Raw genomic sequence first — 10307 nt, 5'->3', positions numbered from 1 at the left:
CCACTGTTCAAGCCACGATGTCTGGTGTCATGAGACTAAAAGCTCCTCAGTTTACTTGTCAAATGGTTTGTTGTAATTTTGCTCAAGAATATTTTATATATCCCAAAGCACAATATCCATTGGCATGATATCGGCCTTTAGGTGCGTCCTGCTTTATTACCTGATCCTGAGGCCTTGTCTTGAAGAGGCTAAATCTAATTTTAAAGGATAAGGCTGGAAATTTTCTATATTTTTCTTATTGTCAACAAATCTCATGAGCAGAACCAAACCAACAATGAACTCATCCTTCGTAAAAGTATTGTGTGTGTATCCAAAGCCTGATATATCAATTCCTCTGTGCTGTAGAGCTCCGTTGTTGTCCAAAAACTATTAAAAACATGTCAATGAGTCGTAGTAGCTCTCTTAAGAGAGGCAGAGAGTGGACGGTGTGGCTGGCTATCTCAGCAGAGTAAAGTTAGCATTAGAGCTGTGGAAGTAGCAATGAATGATGCAGTGTAGCCTACGGTTTGTCAGTGAATAAATGAACTCCTCAAGACCCAAGCCCAGTCTTGCTTTGCACCTGCTGAGCAAAGTGAAGCTGGTTAACCCCAAAGTTAGCAACAACCTGACCACAATCTGGATGCTGAAGCAGGGTTAGTCGGGGCCATGAAGCTCCAGGGCCCCTAAGAAAGTATACATGGGCATGACTGGAAGAGTCACCTGAAATTGTTATTTCTGGAAGACTTTGAGTTGTGTTTAAAAGAGAAGACGAAAATGTGAGCTCATAGGCATTGGTTCTTATGATGGCTCTTGAGTTCTACAGGTATGTATACAGTATGTGAAAGCCGATGAGAGCCAACAGAAAACTGCAAACATGGTATTTAGCTGATCATACTTTGGCACAAGTGAGGCCTCAGTCTGGCTGCCATTAGGTGGTAGCAGTGCTGCTTACACACACAGGAGTTTAGCAGCCGTAGCAGTCTGTGATTTGTAATGCTCGGTCACAACAGTCACAGATCAGTGTGAAGCGGCTCGGATGTCGTTGACACATGCATCTGGTTTTGTAGCTGCTGGGCTGTGACTGGATGTAGCTGTAACTCAGGTTTACTTGTCTAACTGAGAACAGAAAAGTTCAAGACCTTCTTATGCCCCAACATAGCTGACAGTTCCTCTATTCTTCCAGCTGATGTCACTGCAAACAAGGCAGGCATACACTGACTTATAGGGCTTCAAGGTGATGTAATTATGAGCCTCTGAGCACGTCATTGTCCCACAGAGGGTCATTTGGGGGCTTTTGGTTCAATGCATCCTCAATAACTGATGAGAACATGAACTACTTCAATCACTGGTAACAGTCGTCTGAAGGTTGCCACATATACTCCTGCAAACTTTGTCTGTGATTCCTGGAGTCTAGTGTCAAGAGAAAAGTACTCAACAATGCAGTTTAGTATTCTGTAAATAAATCCATAAATAAGAGATGTGATGAGTCACTTTAGATGTCTCAAAGCCAGATAAAAGCCTCGAATACATTTTAAAAATAAATATGCAGTTTGACAGGTTTGTGAGGAGCCACTTCATACAGATTTTGCCCCTTTTTATTGTTCAAAGGAATCTCTGATTGTGAAGATTACTTATCAGCACCTCCACACAACCGACACTTACCTCAAACTTAAAAATCACACACACACAAACTCTCTCTCTCTCTCGCACACGTACACTGTACTGAGTGCGGATCGGTGTCTAAGCAGCCACCTTCTGCAGTCCTCCATTAGCTGGCAAGGAAATGGAATTTAAAAGATTCAGACCATGAAATATGGCCAGCTCTGATCTAAACCTGTACTGAATCTCAATGATGTGTGAACAGCTCTGTCACATTCAAGTAGTGAAACTTACCTGAGCCTCTCTGCTGCACCAAAATACTGTATATGTACTGTTAGTTGTTGGGAACATACCGACCACTGAATCAGCTGTATTAATGTGCAGTGTATCGCAGTCAGGCAAACGAGTCAGCGAGTGATCAGTCTAAAGGCTATGCTATGGATGTAAAATCAATACTTTTGTTTAATCTTTGATCACAAGTGATAAATTGTAAAGTTTGGCCAGAGGGGGGAGCCAGAAGACAGACCAAAACAAAAAAGGCTTATCCTCTGTACTGTGGCCACTTTAGGACATCTCAAATTCAGCCTGTTCCAGACTGACTACATACACGATGAAAAGTCGTCATTGCTTGCACAAAACCTAAAGAAAATAAGGGGTTGTCCTATCATTCCAGCCTGGAAGTGAATATGTCTTGCCTCCTTCTTCATTAAAATAAAAATGGAGTAAAATCTGCTCTGACCGCATCTTAAAGTAAAGTTGATAATCTGTTTTTGTAATTTGGGTGAACTGACTATTAAAAGGTCTAAAAACTTTTTTCAAATGTGCCTTAAATCAATAGTCAGGTGCCTGTATGAACATTGAAAGAGGTTTTGCTTGCTGTAATCATTCCTCCTCAATCAATCAATCAATCAATCAATTTTTATTTATAAAGCGCCAAATCACAACAAAAAGTCATCTCAGGGCACGTTTCATATAGAGCAGGTCTAGACCGTACTCTTTAACTTACAGAGACCCAACAATTCCCCCATGAGCAAGCACTTGGCGACAGTAGTAAGTAACTCCCATTCTACTTTTAAAGACTGTAGGAACCACCAGTAAGCCTGCATTCTGGGAGCACAGCGTTCTAATGGGATAATACGGTACTATGAGCTCTTAAAGATATAATGGTGCCTGACCATTAAGGGCTTTGTAAGTTAGGAGAAGGATTTTAAATTCTATTCTAAATTTTACAGGAAGCCAATGTAGCGAAGCTAAAACGGGAGAAATGTGATCTCTTTTTCTAGTTTTAGTCAGTACACATGTAGCTGTGTTCTGGACCAGCTGGAGAGTCTTTAGAGACTTATTAGGGTAGCCTGATAATAATGAGTTTCAATAATCCAGCCTAGAAGTAACAAATGCGTGGACTAGTTTTTCTGCATCTCCTGTTCACACTGACCATTAAAATATCCCTTCCTAATGTGTTTTTAATGTGAGTGATGGGGGACAAAATCCGCAGTCCTCCTTCTGTGCAAAAATGTTTTTAACAATGGTCTGAAGCTAATATGAAGCTACAACTTTGTAAGTTAGTGAGATTCCCAGGTTACCATTTTGGTCATTTTCCATGCTGAGCTGTGGTGGGGGTACAGTAGTAACACAAAGAGGGAAATCCGAACTAAAAACATTGTAATGTTGGAAGATAATCATCTGGTTTGGCTACCTAAGACTGCAGACACCTCATATTAACTTCAGAGAAACTCTGGAACACATTTTTACACAAACTGCAGATTTTGTCCCCAACCTCTTGCATTGAAATCACTGCAGGAAGGGATCTTTTAATGTCCAGTATGAACAAAAGAAATAATTACAGGAAGCGAAAATGATGTCCATAAGGGCACCTGACTGTTGTTTTAAGACAGACTTAAGAAATTGTGAACTTGTCTTTTAATGTGCTCAAACTAATGCTCGCAAAGTTTGTGACTCGACCTTTAATTCAGGTTGAAATGGTACAAATCTGCACCCTTAATTATCAGAAACTATTGTTGTTGTGTGTACCTTTTTGGTGGATCAAAAGGTAGGCAATCAGCTCTAATGAGGGCTCATTATGTGCCTGTTATGGCAGATCTATACAAATATAATTCATATATATATATACACCTATTTTGAGTATGTAATTACATTTCATGGATGTGTCTTCATGTTTTGTTTTGTTTTTTATAGTGGGATGGTTTCTAATGCAGACTGCCCAGTAGGCCCTGAAACAGTCCTGTCAGTGTGCTGTTGAAACAAAAGCTTGTTCTGAATCTGTCTGGACAGAGGGCCTATTAGGACTGATCGGCTGCGACATCAGTGTGTTGGAAGCAGATGGCTGGTGGTGCCTGCAGTCGTATCTCTCTCCCACACCGGGCTCTCTGGGTAGATTCGACATAAGCTTAATTAATGATTTGATAACTGCAGAGGCGTTAAAAGGAGCATGGAGGCAGGCGTGAATTCCAAATGTAAGAGCTAAACTGGCTCGTAATGTGATGTGAAGGGATTTCTTACCACATGCTCACCCCTTTCTCTCCCTGTCTCTCACACTTGCTCAGATCAGCCAAGTGTGAGCTCTACAGCATGCTGCGAGTAAGAAATAAGTTGAAGAAATGAGAACTAAACAAAGCAGATGCTTACTGAAGGCTGTGCTCCCTGTGAGCCTTCGCACCATAGGGAGCAGCTGGTTGTTCTTAAATCTAGATGGAGTAAACCATCTGTAAGATATGTAAGTCAATCTGGATGAATAAAGCAAGGCTAATAGATCTCTGTAGTGTTGAGTTTGGTAATCAAAAATGTGAACTTTTTTTTTTTTAACAGAATCTTTTTTAACTTTTAACAGTGTCACAGTGGATTTGGTTGTTTCTTTTTGTGTATTGGCACAAATTTACAAACAATATCAGTGTCCTCAGTGTAATCTTGTGGTGAAAATACTTTCATAAAAAGCGCTTGGTCTGCCATTTTATCATCCAGCACATCAAAACATCCACAGAAAGAAGTGACTACTTAAAGGATATGGCTGGCGATTTTTCTATTTTTTTTCTTACTGTCAATAAATGTCATGAACAGAGCCAAACCAATAATGAACTGATCCTACATACAAGTATTTATACCTCTTGACTTTGTACTACACTGTAAATTTCTCAAAGACCTTTAGCACAAAGTCAAGAGTTTGTGATATGTAGCACAACAAGCTAGCAAAGCTCTGTAAACTGAACCACGTTCTTGCACATGCTCAGTGGCATCAGTCATACACGGAACTACTCTCCAGAGACTGAAAACATGATCACTGTTATTAGTCTTTAGAGATGTTTCTAAACAAACTAACTTGCCAAAACTCTTAACAGCAAAGGAACATGTCACCCAGAGCAACAGTGTGACTCAATGACATGTTTTTAATAGTTTTTGACTAATGAAGGAGGTCTACGGCACAGAGGACTGTGGAAGATATATCAGGAAATTGCCAGTCATATCCCTTAAGATAATTATGAATCAGAGATATAGAAGGTTTTCAAAGTTTTATCCAGGTGTTGGTTTTATTAAATGAACATCTGGATGTCGTATTGTCTCATAATAGTGGTTTTCTGTACCTAAACCTACTACAAAAGTACTATAACAATGTTCAAAGCTACAATATTTAGGATTTGAGGTGATTTAGGACTGTTGTGTCTGCCATATGAACATCTACAGCATAGATATGACCCAAGTACACTGAGATGAGTGGACTGAAAATAACACATAAACTGTACAAACACCTGCAGGATGAAATTCAAGTTTGCAGTTTCAGGGCTAGAGACCAGATCAGCCTAAAGAGAGACACTCATGATGATCATGATGATGATGGTGATTAATTCCAAACAGCCTTTTGCCTGAGGAAAACAAAAACCCTGCAGCCTTCAGCCACCATAGTAGAAGAAAAGGTTCTGTCTCCTTCGGCCAGCCTGGAAGGAAACACATTTGTGGACTTGCATCATTTGAAAACATAGCAGGTCCAGTGTCAGGGGACAGCATATGTGATCTTTGTGGCTCTCTTGCTGAATATATAAACCCAACGAAACACACCGAATTAATTCCTTGGTCTCCCATGAGGAGAAACTAACACCAAACAGCTACTTGTCAGCAAAAGAAAATCCCCCTCAGGCTAGGTATAAGTCTGGCTAGTCCACAAATACCACACACTAAAGCCAGCAATAAAATCCCTCCACCACTGAACAGCATCATCATATTAGTCAACAAGTATCTGTCTGGAAGCTGGAGACTTTGGCCTGAATCTATCTTTCCACTTAGCCACTCTTCTGCCTCTGTGCTTCTCCAGCTGGTAGTTTGTGTGAGCACCATCTGCTGTTAAGAACTATCATCTTCCTGGTTTAAAGCTCTGCTCAAACAACAAATATTACTCTTCCTTTGGCAGGTTTATCATTAAAATAGACGTAAACACATAGAACATATCATATAGAGTTCTGCTGTTTCTTTTTAAAGCACATGTACAATATATAGCCGAAAGTATGTCCACATATTTTCGCGCAGTTTTGGTCTGAGGTAGCTTTTCATATTTTTAGCTTTTTACTACCAATTAAGAAAACTTTTAAAGGACCTTAAAAATATCCTCCCAATCAATGGCTGGGATCCTACAAGAACACACAACTACTTTTTTTTTTGCCAAAGTTGGAACTGTTTTATTTATTTCATATTTTTCACTGTTTTTTTTTTTTTGTTTTTGTCCTTGCATCCCTCACTGGTTCAAAGTAGGTAGGGCTCAGTTGGGAAAAGGCCATAGGCCACATATTTCTGTGCTATTTGAATCACTATGTAATGATAGTTGTGGGAATGTTTCCTGCACTGTCAATAAAATGTGGTCAAACAACACCAACACAGTCCCTGTGAAGCAGATTAAGCTTAGCTTTAAGTTGCTACTAAATCATAACTAAGGGTGTTTTTATTAAAGAGCATATATCGTGCACATTTCAAGGTCTATATTTATATTAGGCTCTACTGGAATATCTTTGCATAATTTACAGTTCCAAAAAACCCTTATTTATTTTATACTGGCCCTTTATGCAACCCCTCGGTTCAGCCTCTGTCTGAAACGGGCTCCTGTCTCTTTAAGACCCCCCTCCTGATGATCCCACTCTGTTGTGATTGGTTAACTTCCAGAAGCTGAGGAAGCAGGACGACAGCTCTGGAGGCTACGTAAACAAACAATAGTCGAAATGTATAGTAGTAGTATAGAACTTTTACTATGTTTAACATAGACATCCCACAATTTTAACTTTGATCGTTGCTCATTTAGTCATGAATATTTAATGTCATAAAGAAATACTTAATGGTTCCCTGTGGAATATTTGATCACTAACAGTGCTAGTTTATAATGTTTTTATTCCCTGATCTCTTTGTATTATGCACAAGCACATGGATGTACATCTATGCGAGTAAGCATATTGACCTTCAAGTACCTTGATTCACATCCTTTTTTATTGTTTTATGAGGAAGGTAATGTATTCGAGTTGAGGGAGAGCAAGACTGTTAAAAAGCAGCATCAAAGAAAAAAAACAATGACGAAAAAAGTAGTATAACCTATTCACAGCAGGGTCGAAATATTGTCCTATCGGATTAAATCTTGTGGCTCGGAGTAAGTGTTCAGGCATTACTACTTTTTTCATTGAAGGTAATATTTTCAACATTTGAAAGACCTCAAGGACAGGTGAGTAACCCTGAATGTAAACATAACTTTTATTTGTTTGCAAGAAAACTCCACAGGGCACCTTTAAGATTTGAAACCAAGTTTTCAAGGGCTCCTACGGCATACAATAATGCAGTTTGTGGAAGGCCAAATCTATTTTCAACATGAAATTGCCTCATGCACAAAATGAGTTTTGAAAATAAATGGTTTTATGAGTTGACTGGCCAGCACGGAGCCCGGACCTGAACCCCCAACCAACACCTTTGGGACAAACTGTAATTGTAATTGCGAGCCAGGCCTCATCGCCTGACCTCACTGATGCTCTTGTGTCCACATACTTTTGTCCATTGTAGCTCAGTGTACTGTACTAAGTGTATTATGCCAGGGCATGTTACCTTGTTCACATAGAGTGCTCTGATAATTAGGAGATGATTACAGATCATATGAGAGTGGAATGTTAATTTCCTAATTTCTCTCTCCAGAAGAAATGTTAGCCAGACATTCTGGCTGTTGAGCAGATTGGTTCAGACATACTCAAACCAGCGTAATTAAAAGATTTAATTTTAGATAAAGACAAGCAGGACTTGTAGCAACAAACATTTGCACATACACTCGAGGGATGAGTTGTTTTTCTTTTTACAGTCTTTGGTGCCAGAACATTCATCTTAAAAGTGCACAGATATCGATTAAAGTCTCCCCATTAGGATTCAGTTCTTGCTATCCAGAGTTATAGTAACAGAATAAAAAGAAAAGGTAAAGCGAATGCCTGGGGACTTTAAAGTCCAGCTGGAATTTCAAAGCTCTTTTTTTTTTCTTTTATTAATGCCAGCTGGTCATCTTATCTGAAATAAGACAGTTTGAACTGAGTTGAGCCAAGGACAAGAATGCACTCTGACGTCTTTATTCTCTGTAGTCGACTATCCTGGTGACAAAAAACCCCCCAAAAACCCCCAAAAAACAGAGAAAAACACCTTGTGTGTGTTGTTGCAATTGAATGACCTTGGGTTTGTTTGTTGCTGTCAAACTCTGAAACAATGTGCTGGTGAAACTGGGGACTTTGATTCAAATTCGAAACTCAAAGTTTTTTTTTTAGCAGCATTCAACAACAGAAGATTAAGACTCTCTAGAGACTTGAACATCCAGTGCTGTCAGATGTCCTGTTTGTCTTCTCTGTTAAAAGGCTACACATGCTCCATACTGCTCAGCCAATTTTCAAAACACGGACTTCATTAGCTGCCGTTAATTCTCACTAATTACATATTTAACAGGCCGCTATTATTGTCGGCTCTGCTTGGCATGAGCATCACCTTATATCCAATCAACTCCCCATCAGATTCAGCCAGTTTTCTCCAAAAATGGTCACTCTGTCTCAGGTCACTGACAACCTTTCAGCCTACCCTAAAAGTAATTATGAATTCATTGTTGTGAGCAGCCGAAAGTCACAAAGTCATAAATCATTTGTGTCCTCTGCGCTAAGCCTGAACAAACTGAATGGAAACTATTTAGTGCAAAGGATTTCCCTCTTTAAATCCAGTGATTAAAGCACATGGTATTAAAAAGGATTGAATGAACAATGAGCTGAGGAAATGACTATACAGCTGATTTGGCCAGACTGGGGGGCCAGGCAGTGTGGGTGGCAGAGTGGCTTTTTGCTTAGAGAGACTGTCTTATTACCAATAAAATCACTCATATATGGTACATCCATTAATACCTGTGTGTCTTCGAGTAACACATTGACCCTCAACCACCTTATTCAAAGTGGTCAGAGACATTATATCAGCCTTAATTTGACAGGAACTCCCTGCTGGATTATTCCTCAACCTAAAAACAGGCTTTTGACCCTGTTGTAACACTGATTGCTTTTAGGATTAACTATTAAAATGTAAGTTAACTGCATTAAAACTACTTTTGGGTTGTGGGTAATGTAAGAGCATGGGGACAGCTTCTTCAGTCGAACAGCACAAACTACCTATATGAATGTTTTCAACGCCCTCTAGAGGACAGATGGGGGGCTAGGTTTAGGCACAAAAACCACTTGGTTAGAGTTGGGGAAATCATAGTTTGGACACCTGAGTGTTGTAAACACAGGTGCACTGCTTCCTGTGAGGAAAAAGACACCCGAACTGTGGCGTCTTTCACAGGGAAAGATACTTGGTTGGAAGCAGGAGGCAAACAATCATCTCCTGCAGCAAAGGCCACTTTTTGCCTTTTTGCCATCTTGCTAACTACCTACCCATCATGGTGTGTTTTTTACAGGGAAAAACACGCCCAAGCAGCGACGACCCTCGGTGTCTTTCACAGGTAAAAATACTTGGTTGGAAGCAGGAAGCGAACAGTTGCCCCCCCCACTACCTGCCTCCTTCTGATAAGGAAGTCACCTTACATTGACGTCACCTCAACAGCGTCACTCCAACGTGTCATAATTACAACGGCTGCTAGATGGTGTAAGTCGTTTTTGCCGTTGTGAATTTGCTGACCTATAGGGTAATTTTTCTCGTGAGGACGGGCTGATCACTTCATTATCTAACAGCGTATCAGTCCACCAAGATGAACAGTGTTGTGTAGTTCCAATCTAAACAATTAACTATCAATATACTTTCTCAGTCTCTCTGTGACCCTCAGAGAGACTCAGTAATTTCCTAAAAGAGCTGCACACTAGATTTTAGCAAATGTTACTCAAACAGGAGTAAATGGTAAATTTTTTTGGGACTAGTTTCAACTGCGGATTAGTAAATTTGGTGTGCCAGTGAGTACTTTCTGCAGCAGGACGGCGTATGTGGGATTGACTCAAAATAACTTCAGTGCCCATGTTCATCATGGCAATGAAGCAGTATGCCAGCGAGTGCAATGGTGTGACTCACTGATGTATTTTTGGATGACAAAGCAGCTCTGTGGCACAGAGGAATAAGCTACTGTATATCAGGCTTTGGCTACAGGCAATACTTGTTATTAGGATCATTTCACTGATGTTTTTTGTTTTTTCGTTGGATTTATTGACAAAGACAAAATATAGAATAATGGGCTAAGTGATGCAAAAACACCA

The sequence above is a fragment of the Thunnus thynnus genome, chromosome 8 (genome assembly GCF_963924715.1).
Source record: "Thunnus thynnus chromosome 8, fThuThy2.1, whole genome shotgun sequence".
NCBI lineage: Eukaryota > Metazoa > Chordata > Actinopteri > Scombriformes > Scombridae > Thunnus > Thunnus thynnus.
This window is presented reverse-complemented; position numbering follows the sequence as displayed.